General features: G+C 43.9%; 1 protein-coding gene across 4 annotated transcripts in view; it reads right to left on the reverse strand.

The window, feature by feature from the left end:
* The window catches only part of CMKLR1 (chemerin chemokine-like receptor 1), a 257881-nt gene that overhangs the window by 105213 nt on the left and 132703 nt on the right, over positions 1–19965 (reverse strand). The window contains exon 1 of one of the 4 annotated variants that reach the window (XM_085633477.1): positions 11650–11906. The exons of the other annotated variants lie outside the window; for them this stretch is intronic. The gene's annotated coding sequence lies outside the window, so the exon portion shown is untranslated. Of the gene's footprint in view, positions 1–11649; positions 11907–19965 lie in introns of those variants that run through there. 4 annotated transcript variants of the gene reach the window in all.

Genomic DNA, 19965 nt, shown 5'->3' on the forward strand with positions numbered 1-19965 from the left:
AAGAATCTCATAGACGAACAGAAAAAGCACGTAGACAAGAAGAGAGGAGTAAAGAAAGTTCAAATAAAGTTCAAGAAAATCTATTAATTGAGGAAGGTATCCGAGTGAAATCAGAACAAGTGAATAGACAAAGAAATGCTCTTATGAATGGTATGTATCCCCTTCTAGCCGAAGGACTACCTAAGGCTGTTACGGAGGTGCCAAAAGACTTGCCACCCCCATTATTTCCAATTAAGGTACATCCAAAGGGGCATCCCAGAACCGCAGAAGATGTTTTTCTTTCCTCATATCTAGACGATGCAGCCCCCGAGTATGCTAACGCCACACCACATAGACCGTCTGGCGGAGGGGTTCAACGTCAGGATCAGGTATCTGTCCCCGTGCAACAGCAAGTCCCGATACAAGCATCGGCAAGCACATCTGTTTCCGCATCTGTCTCCGCAGTCGACTCTACAGGGGTATCGACACCCATAGTTGCTGTGTCACGTTCGACGAACCCTTTCACACCCGACGCCCCAGATAGGGCCACGGGAGGTGCTAGCAGTACCTTCACACCACCTAGAATAAATAAACTTGTTTTTCAAGAGTCAGCACATTCACGTACACCTAAGTTCGTAAATGAACGTACGCTTAAGGAACTCCTTGTAAATTGTAGATATGACCCGGTGGTTGGTAAAGAGGACGAAATGGTCCTGGCATCATTACGTATCAGGCGAGCCGCAGAGTATTTAGCAAGGTTACCAGGGATGACTACGCATCTAGATAACATATATCATTTTGTTCAAACAGGACGAGATCCAGGATGTATTAACAGAGCTATGGAATTCCAGAAAGTAGAGATACAGGGGGAACTGTTACGTTTCCTCATAAACTGTGTAATCAGAAATCAAGATCGTCCGGGGGTAGACCCGGATGCAATGCTTATTCTTACAAGATGGAGTCAGAATATATCAGAAGGGAGACACGATAAGCAAAATTGTATAATAGCCATGTGCCGAAAAATACGTAAAGAAATAGAGCGTATTCATGAAGAGAGATTGGGAACAGACGAGTTTGAGCAAGATGAAGTGTCCGAATCAGGGAATTCCGCAAGACAGTCAGAGACCATAGCCTATGTAGGCAGAGGAAGATCTTGTGAAAATACTAGATGTTTTTCTGATCCAATACACTCTGTATGTCCAAATAATAGCAGAACGTATCCGACGCCTGTAATAAATCTGAAATCTCCTGAACATTCGTTTCAAGCCGCAGATAAAATACTACGAGAACGAAGGGGTTATCACCTCCTCGATTCCATAGATGAGCAAGAATTAGCCAGATCAGCCGTTCACTGGATTGTTAGTCCTGAAAAATACGGTGATGAGACCGTAGCACACACGTTTCTCAACCTCAGTACAGATGAACAACGTTTAGCTGGAATCTATATGATACAGCAACTCCTCATATTATATAAGAGCCAACATACTGACCCTGGTCCTTTACCTGATATATTAACGGAACTACTCACGTACAGATGGAGAGGTTCTAGTAACAAGCTAATTAAAGAGATATTAGTGTCACGTAAGCAGTACGTCCTTTTTGTAAATCCAGATTCTCTCTCCCTGCCCCCCAGAGAAAGAGCACCGTACTACATGGATAGACAAAATCCTTTACGGGAAGTGCACCCAATAAAGGGCGAAGACAATGAGTTTCACCGTGTATTTGTTTACACACCCATATCAAAAATGGAATTATTAGAAATGAAGAAAGTAGTACCTAGTCATGACAAAGACCCAGCGGGTTTCCACCGAGAAATTAAAGACATGTTACTGATGGGAGAGTACACCTTTCCTGATATTATGACGATATTAAAGGTGCTTTTGCCTGCTGGCATATATGAAAAACTGAAAGAAAAAGAGTGGGAAGTGGGAGACCAAAAGATAGACTGGACAGCATTAGCAGAGGAAGAAAGGGGCCGAGCTGCAGGTTCAGGGCTCGGGGATAAAGTTAAACTATTACCAGGTTTACTAGTACAGGTACTGCCACGTTTATTAACTACAAAAAAGGAAGATTGGGGTGCAATCACAGCCTGTAAACAAAAGCAAGATGAAGACACAAGCGATTATTATGCTCGATTTGAAAAATGTTTTGGTATAAATAGTGGTATAAAAGCAAGTAGTGACTCATATCCACATTTATTTGTGACAAAATTAGTGGAAAATGCATTGCCTCCAGTGAAGAATAGAATATTGAAATTCGAGAGTACCTGGCAAAGTAACACTCCGTCGCAAATGCTACAAATGTTACAGTATCATCACAATAGAATTAGGGATGAACAAGAACACGAGCATAAACGCATGAAGGATACAAAAATGAAAATGCTAGTTTCTCAGACAGTACCAGCAGATGGTCACAAAAAGGGTGTGACACATTCTGGTGATTCTGCAGTTCCTGTAAAAGGAACCTGCAATTACTGTAAACAACTAGGCCATTATGTACATGATTGTCAAGTCCTGAAACGTAATATAGCTACAGGTATTGCAAAAGAGAGACCACGATTAGTTAGACAAGATCAGAATGAACAAGGAGCTATGCAGCATGGACAGTCCATGCCAGTTCAGCAACAGTCTATGCCAGCCTCACAGCAACCCATACAGTTTGTGCCAGCTGCACCACCGTTGCCTGCTACTGCCACACAAACCACAACACAACAAATGTATCAGACTGCACAGTATGAATACCCTGAGTATCAGCGTTACGCATGAACCAGCCTAGAGAGGGAAGTTGACTTACCGCTTATCGAGATTCCGGTAGATCAAGAAGGACCTTATGTACATAGTGAATTATTGGGTCAAGATAGAAAATTCTTACTCGATACAGGGGCAAGTCGAACAACCATAAAACGTAGTGAAGTTCCAGGGGCACCCCTCTCAGGCTCTCAAAATGTTTCCCTTGGTTTTTCGGGAAAACCTATTGTTAATGAAGTATCACAGCCTCTACCACTTACGATAGGACCTTTGACACGAACTACAGATTTATTGCTTACTAAATCATGCCCAGAAAATCTGTTAGGAATTAAAACTCTGAAAGCACTAGGAGCCATAATATGTTGTTCTCCGGAAGGAGTAAGGTTGTTTTTGCGTGATTTTAAAGGTCACTATGTGTCTAGAGACATGGATCCCCGACTACAGATTTTACCAGTACATCTATGGGCACAAGGCCCTACGGATGTTGGCCGCATGAACATTACACCCTATCGAGTTACATTGAAAGCAGGAGTGGTACTACCACGAATGCGACAATACAAGTTACCGCATGATGCTGTAGTGGCTTTGTTGAAAATCATTGATGAGCTAATTGCCCAGGGAGTAGTTGTAGAAACAGACTCCAATGTATGTAATTCACCGATAATTCCGATTCTTAAACGAACTGATCCTACTGCTCCACCAGTGTACCGATTGGTTATTGATTTGCGTGAACTAAACAAGTGTATTGTACCACAATTCCCTGTGGTCCCTGATATATCATCATTGTTGACAGCAATTGATTCCGAAGCAACATTTTTTACTGTAATTGATCTCAAGAATGCCTTTTTCAGCGTCCCAATAGATCCGGAAAGCCAATACTTGTTCGGATTCAGTTTAAATGGGCGCAGCTTTAAATTCTCACGCGCTCCTCAAGGATTTACAGAAAGCCCCAGCATCTACAGCCAAGCACTGAAACGAGAACTTGACAGTATCCACATGCCAATCAATACTGCACTGCTTCAATATGTCGATGATCTGCTGATCACCGCGAGAAGCGAGCCAGAATGTGAAAAAGCTTCTCTGACAGTTTTACATTTCCTAGCCGACAAGGGGCACAAGGTGTCCCCTTCTAAGCTGCAATTCTGTGTTCAGCGAGTTATTTATCTTGGTCACTCGCTGTCCAAGGAGGGAAGGCAGCTTACACCAGATCGCATCCAGTTAATTGCTAACATGTCAATACCCCAGACACAAAAGGAGGTGCGGGCTTTCATAGGCCTCACTTCATATTGTAGGCAGTGGATCCCTCAGTACGCATTTCTAGCAAAACCACTCATTCAGTTAACCACACAGGAGGCAGCCACATCGACTGTTCTCCCTTGGACTCAGGAACATACACAAGCTTTTGAAAGCCTAAAGGAAGCTTTATGTCAAGCACCTGTTTTAGCAACACCATGTTATAGCAAACATTTTACACTCTTTGTTACAGAACGCGAAGGTACTGCCTTGTCAGTACTCACTCAGGATCAAGCAGGATCATGCAAGCCATGTGCTTATTTTTCCAGTACATTAGATCCCGTAGCTCAGGCTTTGCCTGCATGCCTGAAATCAGTGGCAGCGACAGCTTTAGCAATCAGACAAAGCGATGCCATAGTATTAGGACACCCATTGACAGTTCAAGTACCACATGCAGTAGAGGTTCTTGTGAACCGAACACAAACACAACACTTGACCATAGCAAGACTTACCGGTTATGAACTGACATTGTTTCAACCACACATAGAGATCCGACGGTGTAATACATTGAATCCTGCTACACTATTACCTGTAATTGGAACAGACCCACTAGCTCATGATTGTGTTGAAATCATTGAAATAAAGACGAAACCTAGACAAGACTTGACCGACGTTCCATTGTTAGATCCAGACCTGACGTTGTATGTAGACGGATCATGCATGAGAACAAGTACAGGAGATTTAGTGGCCGCGTATGCAGTCACAACAAACACTGAAGTTATTGAGACACATTGTATAGATACTCTGTCAGCCCAAGCAGCAGAACTTATTGCTCTAACGCAAGCCTGTATTCAAGCCACAAATAAGAAAGTTAATATATACACTGACTCACGTTATGCATTCGGAGTTGTACACGACTTCGGCGTGCTGTGGCGAGAGAGAGGTTATCTAACGTCCCATGGTGCCCACATTCAGCACGGGCCCCTCATTCATGCTTTGTTAGACGCAATACATCTACCCACTGCTATATCGATTATGAAATGTAAAGCACACACGAAGGTTACTGATACCATTTCTCAAGGCAATGATTTAGCTGACAGAACAGCTAAACAGACTGCTCAGAATCGCACATTAGACATGACAAAGCCAATAGTTCAGACACCAACACAGTGTATGACAATTAAGGATCCCGCACTTGACGTAATTGACATACAGACACATGCCACAGCAGAAGAAATAAAGAAGTGGACTGAACTAGGAGGGATCCAGACAGATCAAGGGTGGATGACGAAGGAGAAATCTGTATGGTTTCTCCCTGATTCCATGGTTCAAGCCATTATAGCTACAGTTCACAGTCCAGCACATTTAGGAGAGAAGGCTATGCTAGACAGCATTCAGCACATTTGGTTCAACAAACATTTACGAGCAGCAGCTAAACAAAAAGTTCGTACCTGTATGATATGTTGTCAGTTTAATCCAGGAAAGAGTGTTCCCGTAGAGCAGGGTGGATTTCAGCCTCCTGACCATCCTTTTGAAGTCCTCCAGATGGATTATATTCAGATGGAACGTTGTCGAGGATTCAAATATGTCCTCGTAGTTGTCTGCGCTCTCTCCCGTTGGACAGAGGCGTATCCCGTATCAGATTACACTGCCCCGACTACTGCCAAGCAGCTAGTTCGAGAATTCTTCCCACGGTACGGTTTACCACGTGTTGTATATTCAGATAACGGTCAGCCTTTCTCATCCGAATTAATGAAACATGTCTCACTCTTGTTGGGATATCAGTGGAAATTCCACTGTGTCCGACACCCCGAGGCAGCAGGTCTCGTAGAAAGACATAACCAGACACTGAAAATCAGACTGTCCAAAATATGTAGAGAGAAAGGTGTCGACTGGATAGTAGCATTACCAGTTGCACTCTTTTACATGAGAATGGTAGCACACTCTAGAACAGGGCTATCCCCGTATGAGGTGATCTTTGGTAGACCACCGAATATGTGGGGGACGCCTATACCACGTAAAATAACTGATATTGACTGTAATATGCTGACAGATTACTTGGCTTCCTTGATGTCTGCACTACAATCTTCTCGTTCACAGGTAGCTGCAGCCTTTCCCGACAACACTGAGGCGAAACCCCATGACGTTGTTCCGGGTAATCTTGTCTTTGTGAGAAACTTCGACAGGAAAAGTCAATTGGAGCCCAGGTGGAAAGCACCCAAGTTGGTCCTGTTGACCACAAGAACAGCCGTGAAGATCGAGGGACGAAAAGGGTGGATTCATTCGAGTCACGTCAAAAAATTTCATGGACTTCCTCCTGACACAGACAGTACTGCCCGTGTGTCTTCCCCCATTGACTCAAAGCTACCTTTGGCTGAGGCCAGTAGCACCGAACTCTATAAACAGAAACTCAGGTCCAGATCTAAACTGTCGGACGATTTGATTGTTTAAGTCCTCTCCAAGGTGAAGCGGTTGAATCTGTCCCGACATGTACCCCTTAGGTCTGAATGATGTAGAGTCCAGAATCATAATGAAACGACATGCTTATTGTAAAATTACTGCGTAACCACTGTATTGTGACTTTATTAATTTTGTCTTCCTTGAGTTTTTTAGTTACTGCAAGTATATTGTTGCATATGTATTATCCTGTTTCTAAACGTGTTTTCAATATAACTGATGAACATTCTTTTAGTGACCTACCGCCACATGAATTATCTTATAGACTTGCGCTGCGCAATAACACATTCATTAGTATGTTACATCATTCCCATCAGACTAGTAATGCGACCAATTGTTGGGTGTGTGGCCGACTTCCTCCCTATCAGAATAACAAAGGAGTTCTGCCTTTCTTTCCACATCCATTCACACACAATGGCTCCTGTGGAGCATGGTTTAGTTTATTAAATTCCATAGACCCAGACACAGCAGTTTATCAACAACATTGGATATGGGGAAATCTGAATCTAGTTTTATTCAAAGTCTGTCACCCTAATAAGGAGGGTCACCCCAGTAGAACAGGAACTGATTTAGAAAATGAAGTGTATAAATTAGGTAATTTTACGCCTAATCTTATGATTTTGAATGTCAAATCCGAAATTGAACTAATTCTGCCCACTATGTCAGTATTTCCAGTAAAGGGTGAATTATGTGTAAGAAAAGTTGGTTCCATACATATGGGCCATAGCCAATGCGTTACTACAGTAGAATATAGTGATCAAGGTAAATCTTCATTTAGAGCTTCTCGCCATTCTTACTTTATATGTGGTCAGACGGCATATATGCGTCTGCCTCTAGATTGGGATGGTACCTGTTACATAGCATTCCTTTTTGCCACCTGTTTTCCTAGCTCCCCCTGATTATTATCGAGATGTTCATTTAGTACACAATAGAGAGCGAAGAGATCTCCCAGTTGTCGATTATACTGAGACAGCATGGGACAAGTATGTAGATTTCAATAAAGGTATCTTTCCCTATATAGGTACAATATCAAATAGTAAGCTGATACGCAGACTCACCAAGACTCTTGAAGCTGTAGTAAACGAGACTATAGCCGCCCTAGGCAATCTGACAGAGGAACAATCAGTGATGAGAATTGTTGTTCTCCAGAATCGTCTTGTCCTTGACGTCATCCTGGCCGATAGGGGCGGAGCTTGCAGGGTCATCGGATCCAGCTGCTGTATATTCATACCAGAAAATTCGCCATCTGTATATAAAGCTATAACACGCCTTCATAAGATTGTAAGCCAGATACACGAGAATCCAGGCACTTGGACGTGGTCCGGGTGGTTTTGGAGTGTGATGTCAGCCTGGGGATGGAGAGTTCTATCCTTCCTAGGTATTGGCCTTCTTATGCTCTTCAGTTGTTGTTTATGCCTACAATGTGGACCAGCGATTTGTGGTCTGTGTGCCACATCATGCATTCCACATCACAGTTCTCGTTCAAAATACCGGAAGAAGAAGGAAGAAGAAATGATGCTCCATGAGCAAATCAATGGAATGATGCAGATTGATGTCTCGTGAAGGGCAAGAAGGGGACAAGGAGGGAATGTGGAAATGTGGATTTTCCTGATCAGCTATGTCCCCTATCTTGGACCCCAACGGTTCTATATGCATGTTACAAGTACATGTATGTTCCCTCCAGTTCCAGTTTCTAAGACGCAAACATATGTGTGTCTACCGTCAACATGTTCTCTGTCAGATCCGCCATCACAGGGCTGGATATTCGATTCCTAAGTATGAAAGGCCACCGACTTTATATGACTAAGTTACTCCATTTTTACAGTTCAGGCAAGTAGGCCCGATTCTGTCCTCAAAGCCTTTCCCTGCTCTCTGTCTCTGACAGCTTCAGCTTGAGCTCGCATCTGTATCCATGAACTTTGTCCTACTCCCTGTGCAGCTAACGGTGCCTGCCTCGGCCAGTTTTCGCCTGTCTGCCAAGAAGTTGTATTTCACCTTCGAATTATCTATTTTGCTCTCCAGCCGATGCATTCCTGTCCAGTGATTTAGGTAAACATTTCCTTTAGCTCACAAGCAAAGGACTCAGCCTTTCCGTCCTCCTGCAAGTGATTCATAGCCCTGTTGCCATGGAAAGTTTTCTGCCCCTTGCATCTCATATAGACACTTAGACGCTTGTACACGTACACAGTCAGTATAGAATAGATTCTGTCCGAGAGTCTCTTCCTTGTGGATAACATAGTTCTTTAAACATAGGATGTTAGATATGATTTGGGATTAGGATGACTTGACCCCCAGACTTCTCGTCTCCACATGTAGAGCTAAATGTCAAGTCCCCTTCACCCCCTAGTTGCACGTCAATTACACGTCATGCTGCCGCGCGCGCATCTATGCCAAGTATTATCTTATAGATCCACCTATGTCTGATAATTCTAACCAATCATGTTTCTTTTATTCCTTATTACGCCTAGTTTCGATTATGTCACTGTCACGTCACTTTTCTTATCAAATGTTACGCCTTCTACATTCGTTTCATTGTAATGTACTTATTATAAAAATACATGTCTGTTAATGAATTATTGTACTTCACTTCCTGAACCCTCGTGGTGACGGAACCTGAGGACCGCGACTCGAGTCGGCCATTTTGAATGGAATAAAGCCCATTAGAAAACCTCTTATACCACGGATTCTGCCTCTTGTTATTTTGAGCTATTTACTTTATTTTAAGATTCCGTATGAAATTCAGTCCGGTAATATTTATTTTATTTACCACAAACTCTCCTGAGTAATTAATTCCATAGTGTCCCGTTTGGAGCGAGGTGCATTGTTTGTGAGAGCCCACCCAAAGTACAACTAATATATTTATTAATGTATGTCCCTTGATGCTGATGTGCGACCTGAACATACCGACCACCAGCATTGAAATACACATGCTGTATTGCCCCCTCCACTCTTACTCTTCCCCTCCCAATCTCATTTGTCTTTCTGCCACAGCTCTCTCTCCTTACCCCCTCTTCCTCCACCTTTTAAAAGTATCACTTCGGTTCCCTCTATAACTCTCACCCTTTGCCATCTCTTCTTTCCTCCCCTGTCATTTTCTTCTGCCTTTATCTTTCTCAATTTTCCGCCTGGCTGTTTTCTATACACCTCACTTCCCTTTTACAGTGTTCCATACGAGCTATATGTATATGTATATATAAAATGCAGTAAAATATAGAATTCTATAAGCTACTAACATCTGACTTTGTGGAAATTCATATCACTGCCGCCTGCCGCCACCTCGCTGCCGCTCCCTTAACCCAGCCCTAATCTCCCCCCAGTCTTTCCTCGCTCACCCGCTCCTTTGCTGTCAGACTCTTTTCCCTTTTCTCTCTGTCTATCCATTTCCGTACTTCTTTTCATCTAATTCTATTGCTTTCCCTTTCTCCACCTTTTTCATTTCATTCCCTTTCTTAACTCACACTCTCACTCCACTTTCTCACTTTTCCATCTATCTTCCCTCAGGGATTTCAAATTGCCATATTTCAGGTAAATGTCGCCAAAGCACTGTTTCTCTTGTGTCTTCCAGCACTTGTACTTATGTATTTCTCACAGAAAATGCAAAATTATAAATGCCCCCAAAAAATTCCAGACTGGTGAATTACTCAAATCGGACCAAACAGATGATTTTTTGCATCCACCACTACTTTCGTCTCCTTCGCCTCTCTGTTTTACCATCTCCAAACTGTTCCCTCAAATAAAGTCTCTCCCCCATCACCTCCTAGGTCGTTGTTCCTGCTCCTTCCCATCTGCTTTTCCTCTTCTCTAATTTCTCTAGCTTCCTTTTTCTCACTGTTTTCCAATAGACCTCCATTTCCCCAAATACCCTTCCCATTTTCTGCGCTCTCTCTTCTCTTCTTATCAACTTCTTACCTTCCCTCAAACTTTTTCCACTACCCCACTTCGCCTCTTTCCCCATCCTCTGCCTTGTTTCAACAGCCTCCCATTGTATACATCAATAGCATGAAGCATAAAAAGCTCTCAGGGAGGTCTCCAACAAAAGTTATACCTGAATTCAAGTTCTCCTCCCTCCTCTTTGTAGCAAATGGGTTCTGTTGATTCCAGTTACAAGCAACAGCGTTTTGAATATATACGTCCACATGAGAAAACAGGGCAATTTTATTGCTTACATTCCAAAATGAGAAACCAAAGAGGAGACACTCTTAAAAAGCACTCAAAGTTAATTTAAAGTTCAAAAAATCATTTGCTATCTCCTGTGTTGGTTAGAAACCATTTCAAACTGGAGAACATCCGTGAATGGTGACTTCAAATGAAGTAATCACTAAAAGGTCTTGTGTATCTCAGGCAATTGTGTTGTAGTCTACAAGTCAAAGAAACATCCCAGATATTGCTAAATTCAGTGTGTTGTATGTGTACCGCAGTAGGTACTTTCTGTCTTCTGACTGTGAAATGAGAATATCCCATTATGTTTCCCCTCCTGTGACACAATCAGTTCCATGTAGTGGTAGGAGCAGCCAGTCTCCATCCAAGTTAGTCAGTGACCAGTGAAGGACACAGCTCACTTCATGCATGGACATGTATGTCACGTCAACCCTTTCTGTGTCGTTATATTCATTCACACCTGTAACATCTGCATCACAGCTGTCATGGATCCATAAAAGGTATCAGTACGGTTACAAGATGTCCTCATATCATATCATGAGGGACACCATGTACGACTCCTAAACATTCATCTAGCCATGTAGCAGTGCATTCTGGGAATTGAGGGCATGCTTTACTTAAATTGAACGAAGAGAACTCCAATTCTGGATTACAAAATCACCTAAAAGAAGCAACTTAAATTAAAAAAAAGTAGTCCCTGAATACATGGCGCCATCAGTCAAACTGAGGTGTCAATGTCACAGAAAATCTATCATGCCTTTAAGCAAAGTCAAGGCAGCTTGATGTATAGCGCCGGCAATTTAAGCCACAACTGGTGCAGATGCAGCACAAATGAAACACAGCTCAGGTCAGAAACCTTTACATTGTATCAATTAAAAGCAACACAGTCAAAATCTGCAGAAAAAAATGGAGCGCAGCCATGTAGTGGGAATACAATCGTGTTTAGTCACTTTGGTAAAGCTGGTAATACATAAGGCCTTAGATATTTTCTATGCATATAATCAGCACCCTGCAAGTAGCCAATATTTAGAGCGAAGATGAAAAGCAGGTCAAATTGTAGAAATTGTGTACATACCAGACGCAAAGCACAAACAATTGTTAAACCCGAATTAGGAATAAACGTGTCTCCATCCCACCGCAGTGAATCCGTTCGCCGCAGCAGCCTCCGGCTTCCTATCACCGACTGCCGGGCCGGAGGTACCTCAGCTCTGAGCAATGAAACCCCGCAGTGTCTGCTCAGCGTCAGGGCCCTCCAGGAGCATCGGAGCTACGTCACGCTGCAAACACGAGGAGACTTACTCGCAGGAGGGGCTCGGCTCCAGAGAGTTGGTCTGTTTGCTCGCAGCCTCTGACCTTCTCCGAGTATCTATCCTGTTGCCGTCTTCCTCCTACAAAGAGGGAGACGCATGTTTGTGTTACATTCTGTGCTGGCAGGCGACTCGGCAGGGAAATAGCTACAGATGTTTTGCGTCTGCTAACAAATGTTGGAATGGAGTGCTGTTTTTCTGCACAGCAATTTGTAATGGGAACTCTGAATTTTGCAGCGAAACACAGCTTGTCACAACAGGTGCAGAGGGATTTCTGTTTCAGAGTTAGCTGTTTTGGTAGCAGCTATGCAGAATATTAAAGTGAAGTGTGTGCCAGTCGTTTACAGTTGTGAAATATATATTTGCTTCAGCAAGCGCGTTCTGTTTAATCTTGTGTTGTTGTCTAGCCCTATGTATTGTACGATACAAAGGTGTTGTTGACTGGTGACACAGTAGCAACGCGGAGATAGTTCTGCCTGGGGAACTTTCTGTGCCTTAGTTCGGTTCGGCGACATTAGCTCCCCATTCTGAGCTCTGCAGGTTGGAATGGGGGTCAATGTAAGCCACGACTTATCCCCACTCCAGTTTTCAAAGCTCGGAATCACACACTTTTCCCACACACATTTTCCTGTATAAATTTTGCTACGTGAATCCTGGCAAAATGTGTTGTAGGGGGAAACCTCTTTGCCAGTGCTTTATTTCTCATCGGTTTTACCCGGATGCAGGCAAAACGTGAGTTAGGATTACCCAGGCCCTCAGAATGAGGAAAAGTTGCTGATTATGCTGATTTAAAAAATCATCAGCAAAGGCCGTGCATTGATTGCTGATGGTCCATGGCATGCATATGTCCCAGACCATGGGTACTCACAAACAATTTCTCGGGGGCCAAAAGTACAGTCTGGTTTGTGGCCAAGGCCCGCACCAATGGGTGTGTGAGGGCGGGGTCAGAGGGGGGCTACTAGAGTACAAAAAAAATAACCACCTTTACAAAACATTACTGAACAAATACAGTATTAACCTGCAAACACATATGCGGAAACAAGAGGAATGCTGGCCACCTGTGAACAGAGACAGGGAGGCTTATAAAAAGACCTACAAAACAATAAAAAGAGACGTGCTGTGAAATGGGGGTGTGAGGGAGAGAGTCAAACTCAGTGTCGGCTGCTTACTATGTGGTCTGGGGGGCAAGAGGGAGGAAATAGAGGGCAGGAGGAAAAGAAAAAAGAAAAAAAAGATCACTTACCTGGTTGCACTCCTTGCTGCGGTCCAGATCTTCTCCTTTCCTGCAGCATGGGCCCTGCCAGCCCCCTCAGCCAATCCTGGTGCTGCGCTCACACTGTGAGAGCATATGAGAGCAGTGCCAGGATTGGATGGAGCGGGCTGGCTGGACGCTTCTTCAGGCCCAGTACGCCTGTGCTTGGTCTCCACCCAGCTGTCTAAGACAGCTAGGTGGAGAGCTTCAAAGTGCGCATTTCACTTTGGCCAGCGCAAGACAGCCAGCCAAAGTGACATGCACACTGTGGAGTGTCCTGCCAGCAACTGCCCCTGTCCTCTGCTGCATGTGTCTGGGGGTTCCCTGATTAAATATCAATGTAATAAATATAGACATACACAAATAGTGATGCAAAAATATAGAATGCAAAAATATCGACTCCCTATACTTAAACACGTAAGTACAATAATATTGAATCAAAAATATCGAAGTAAAAAATATATATGTAAAAAATATTGACTTAAAAATATATAATTTAAATAAAATATATTAAATAATATTAATAATTTTCACAAAATAAATGACATTTAATATATATTTTAACTAAATATAACAAATAAACTTATTTAAAATAATATAAACACACAAACATAAAAATGTATACATATACATATATTTACTTAAATATATTTTGTTAACTATTAACTTTATTTAATTTATAAACTTTTTAAATTATATAAGAATAACATATATACATATATCAATAATTTAAATAAAACATTATATAATTAATGAAAACATTAAACTATTAAAAGAAAAAGAAAACATACATTTTGCAACACAATAAATACAACAGCAGGGAAAGTGTTGGATAGCGAAGGGGTAAAAATTACTATTGCCACTCCAGTGAGTGCAACAGTAGGGAAAGTGTTGGATACCACACCAATAAAAAAGAAAAAAGAAACATCAACATTTTTATTTAATTTTATTTCCATAATTAACATAATTAATATTGAATTTAAATTTATTATTATTAAAAAAGATAATAAACATTCATTAATTACACATTCTTTAACACTATAATATACACAACACACACCTAAAATTAATTACACAATTACAATTATTAATTACTCATTAATTCATTTAAATTAATTAACAAGTAATTAATAATTCATCAATAAAAAATAAATTACTTCCCACCCTTCCCACCATTTACACCTATAAACACCACAACATACACCTAAAATTAATTAATCAATTAGCATAATTAATTAATAATTAATTAATTTAAATTAATTAACAACTAATTATCAAACAAGTATTAATAAATTAATTTTACACATTTAACTCTATAACATAACAATTAAACAAATATGAATAAATATAAATTATTCAATACATTTCATATAATAAAACTACTTCCCACCCTATTCCCCTATAAACCAACAACCCGCTACAAAACTAAAAATGCAAAATTCAATAAAATGTTTTTATTAACTACTATAAATCATAAATACAAATTTTATAATTAAATTACTTCCCACTCTATTCCCCTATAAACCCGCAACCCACTATGGGATTATGAACGCAAAATTCAATAATATAAAAAATATTACTTATTTAAATCTTAATACATATAATAAAAATACAAACAATTCTAATACAAAAAATCAAACAGCACACACATATAAAATATATACTAAAATACATAACATTAATAAAAAATTGCTATTTTTAACAACTATGGGGGATATTCTCAAGAATGTGTGTTAATTAACGCAACTTTGCACATCGCAGTCTATCGCGGGAAAATAACACCTTGTTAACGTTGTATGTTTAACACGGCGGCACCATGCGATAGCCCCAAGATAATGTGGCAAATGACCGCGTTAAAATCAACGCAACACCGAAATAATGCAAAACACAAAGGCGAAAAAAGTGGCGATGTGGCCAACCGCGATGCAAAAATCAGTGATAACCAGAGACAAGCCTGAAATTCCCATGCGTCATGCGGGAAAAAGCACCATAAAAGCACCAAAAAACACAAACAAAATAAATTCAACTGCGTAGCAACATGGAGGAACCCAGAGCAAGCACAGAGGATGATCAGACCCCCACAAGCACCCAGGATGCCCAGCCTGGGACCTCAGGGTCACGGAAGGGCAAGGAGAAGAAGACGAGGTTCAGTCAGCAGGAAAACAGGATCCTCACCACGGAGGTGATAGAACACCACCAACAACTGTTCGTCACCTTCAAACGTACCATTGGCAAATAAAAATGTATTATGGCAGTCCATCCTGGACAAGGTGAATGCAGTCAGAGGGAGGAGGAGGAAAATTGGAGAGCTTAAGAGGCGCTGGAATAATGCAAAGCGTAAAACCAAGAAGAAACTCGCTGACAACCATCAGGCAGCAATGCAGACTGGAGGTGGCAGTCCCATGGAACACCATGAGCTGGATGAGATGGAGGAACTGGTCTCCACAGTCATCAGTGGGGAGATGGTGGCAGGAGTCGGGGGTCCGGACACTGCTCGACATGACCAGACACAAAAGAACCAGGGTGAGTACCGAACAGGGACTGGGGGGACGGGGGGAGATGGGCACAATGGCACACATGCACAATTAAGTACAGCACACCCACAATGACTCTGGACCATGTCCCTGATCCCCTAGGCACAATGCAGCACACACACATGGCAAACACAGCACATCAAAATCGACGACAATGTGGTACAAAGTACAATACTTTCACCACAGAACAGAGGACACAACTGGTTCTGCTTGTGCGTAGAAACTGGCCAATCCATTCACATCTGGAATAGCAGGAAACTGTGAAATGAGAATATAAGTGTACAACCTCACATCCGTCATGTAGTTCAAATGTCCGCAGTCCCGCATCAAATAGTCAGCTGCTCCCAGACCGTCACAATGTACATTGTCATGCAGTCTGCATGTAAACTTGAACAATGCGTCAACATACATGTCAATACAAGATTGAAATGCATCTCCACTTTACATTGCAGAGGGACAATCAACACCTCCTGCAGAGCAGACCAGACAACTCATCAGTGATGATGAAGAGGACCTCCACACCTTCGACACCGACACCCTACAACAGCTCATGGACATCTACACCAACCCACCTGCAGGAGCAGGGCAGCCCAGCTCCATTGAGGAGACCCCACCCCCTGCAAAGACCACACAGCTGGAAGCACCCACCACCACGGCTGGCTCCCAGCAACTCACTGAAGAACACATGGCATTTAAAGGCCAGGTGTTACACTGCCAAAAGGAGGTGGCTGAACAGGTGCGGGTGGGGTTTGAACTCATGGCAGCCAAACTAGATGACATGCATGGGTGTCTAAGTCACCACTTACACTCCCTAACAGACACCCACAGTTTGCTCCATAATGTCCAACAATCCATGCCCGCCATTGCTGGAGTCATGAACAGGGCCGAACTGGCCCTAGCGGACACCGGGTAATCCCCCGGTGCACCGCATGGGTGGGGGCTGGTTTTGGGTAAGGGTGGGCGTAGTTCGCGAAGTAGCACTTCGCGAAGCTACGCAAAGTGAAGTTCACACTACGCGAGCTACGCGTAGCACTTCGCGAACTGCGTAGTAACATGTTCGCACTGTGCAAGATGTTGTTTTCAATTATTGCACAGTGCGGACAAGCAACCGGCACTGTGCAATCATTGAAAATGGCATCTTGCACAGTGCGAGCTGTAGTTTTCTGCTGCTCGAGTAGATTTTTACTCGAGCTTCAGCTTTCTCAACGTGAACTGGTAGTTTCTCATTGCGAGCGGTCGCGAGCATACGCGACCACTCGCAATGAGAAACCTGACCTCCTCGCGTTGGGAATCTCGCCGGGAGGTTTATTTTCCATGCTCGCGATCGCCAACTTGCAGTTGCTGATCGCGAACAAGGAAAAAGTCTCGCCGGGATGTCATTTTGCTTGCTCGCGGTCGCCAACTTGACGTTGAGGACCGCGAGCAAGCAAAAAATTACCGCAGCACTACGCAACACTACGCTACGCGTGTTCGCACTGTGCTATGTGCAGTTCGCGTAGTGCGAAATAGCGCGAACTTCGCAAACTACGCGAGCGTAGCGTAGTGCTTCGCCCAGGCTTAGTTTTGGGCCCCTGGGGCCATTTTTGTTACAGGGCTGTTTTTTCCGGCATAGCTGCAAAATCGGCCCTGTACAAAATCTTCCGAAAACCGGCCCTGGCAAAGAGCTTGGCCGCACCCCCAACCTGTGTGGGGGGGGAGCGGCCGAGCTCTTTGTCAGGGCCTGTTTTGGTTCCCAGTCTGGTCCTGGTCATGACCGAGAACAACTGTCTGGTCAGAGCGGCCTCAGCGATGTCAGGCGAGAGTTGGCACAGATGCTGAGGACAATGGAGAACATGGAGCAGAGGCATGCGGAAATAATGGCTGCCACGGATGCACACCAGCGAAGACTTCTTGGGACCCTCCATGCCCTGCAGATCCTCATTATCACATTGCTGCCACTAAGGCAGTCGCTGATGAATGCTGCTGGTAGTGCTACACACACATCTCCAGCCCCTGATGTGTCAGTGGCACAGAGTGCTGCGGCCATACCACCTGTGGTCTCTGATGCGTCAGTGGCTCACAGTGCTGTGGCCACACCACCTGCGGCCTCTGATATGTCAGTGGCACACAGTGCTGCAGACCAAACACAAGCACCCACATGTCAGCCAGATGACATAGAGGACGACGATGCAGGTGAATCAACCTTTGTATTAAGAAGGAGGCATTATCATTCATCTCCGCTATATGCTCTGTTTCTGCTTGGTTCTGCCCTCTGCATCATGCCTGTAACAACACCTCCCACTCTCCCCCGAAACACTCTGCTACACTCACCTTGGACCTCGACATGAACAGCTATATTTTGTTTGTTTACTAATGACACAGCAATCAGAGTGTGGACTGTACTCTTCATCTCCCGATGTACCCGTCAAGCCCTAAAGGACTTTGGCTGGCCCTCCAGTGGGCTACGAAGTAATGTGGGGTTCGCATGACCATGTACTGTTCTAGCTCCGAATATGAACTAAACATTCCAAATTCACACAGATGTGTCAAGTCCATGATCGACTAAGTATGTAAGTATGGATGAATGTAGTGACATTGATTGCACAAAAAGGTACACCCTGGGAAATGACATCAATGCGCATGTTTGACCGTGACCCACATGGCTAATGAGATGACTGGGAAGGTGTGCACTAGCTGTGGCCTCATTTCTATGAAACAGCAACTGCGCAATTTCACACCTTTGACCGAAGTGATGTTTGAAATAGTGCTGTGTATGAAATGTCAAAGTCGTTGGCAGGCCTAAAGTAGTGTCCCCCATCACATTCAACAACAGTACATCTCTCCGCATACCTACATGTGTTTTCTCCCTCCAGCAGTATGTCAGATTGTGGTACGTTGCCAAGCGCCGCTGTCCACTCACCTTGCACAGGTGTGTGTCAACCCACGTTGTTGTCCGCTTATGTATTCGGAGTTCAGGCGAATGCAGCCGTTGCCACTGTTGTCGTGGGATATGTGACCAGTTTTCCAGGATGCAACAAGGTGTTGGGAGCTGTGCAATGGTCCGGACAGGAGTGCTGTGTCCACCCCCTTTCACAAATATGCATCACATCCCAATAGGGGAGCGTTTCAATGTGGTCACTACACACGAGGAGTTGTGCAGTCTCCCATGTCCGGCTGCCTGCATGTATGCCAAATATAAAGGCATTCCATGAACAGGTATCACGGTGACACTCCTGGTCGTGGGCCAACAGGGGACACACACACATGTCAACATCAAGTTCAGCTACCGTCCTGTTGGATAGGCAGACATCTATGGACCACTCAAATATGCTCGATCGACAATGCAACACAGGCTGAACGCAGGTGACATTGGCAAGGGGGAAGCTTAGCCAGTGACTGATGCGCAACACTGCCAGTGGCAGTGCCCCCAACAAATGCCTCATTTGGTCAAGGTACAGTCCTATGTGACGGTGGTTGTGCATGTGCCCGGGATGTCCTGCCATTGCGTTAGTGGCTCTCGAAGAACCGGCACTCTTCTGACCTGCGGCAGTTATGTGGATGATATGCCACTGCTCGGAGCAATGGGTCGTATGAGTGTGCAATGTTTGGACGTATGTGTTGCTGTGTACGTAAGTGTCAAGGGCATTCCATGCAAGAGTACCTCGAGCAAGGACTTCTGTGTGTGGGTTGTGGATACGTTTGACTATCATTACCGCTGTGCGTAGTGTGGGAGTCATCATCATCTGCTATGGTGTATCTTTCAGGGGGTGCCTGCCGCATGCAAAACCCAGCTCGGAGGTGCAGATGTCCTTCTGCATTCTGTATTGAGACAAAGGAGCTTACATCCCTAATGTTAGTCTGACTACTGCTTACATTCTGGAAATGTGATGTTTCTCTCGTGCTGGAATTGTTGGGAGTCTTTAGGCTTATGGTGCACCAATAGCGATACACACACACCAGTTGGCATGCATGAGCCAAGACCCCGAGTGGCCCTGCGCTCCTTGTACAATCCCTTCGTGCGCGCCCGCCCTCCGTGTGCATGCAACATTGCAACATTGTAGCGGGCCTTGTGGCGACGACACTTCAATGGAGAACCTCGCATCAGTTTGTTTCCTGTGCAGCCCAGATATGGACCACGCCCAGAGGCCAGGGATAATTATTCACACCGATACGCTGGCCTGGCATACGCTGAGCCAGCCCACTCGGCGTACATATAAAGGGGACGACGACGACGCAACGTGTCCCAGTTCTTCCCCACTGCCTGAGGTAACAAGGCTGCTTCCGCCTGGCATATCACAAGACTCAATCATAGAGTGTCC

This window comes from Triturus cristatus, chromosome 11 (assembly GCF_964204655.1).
Source record: "Triturus cristatus chromosome 11, aTriCri1.1, whole genome shotgun sequence".
NCBI classification, from domain to species: domain Eukaryota; kingdom Metazoa; phylum Chordata; class Amphibia; order Caudata; family Salamandridae; genus Triturus; species Triturus cristatus.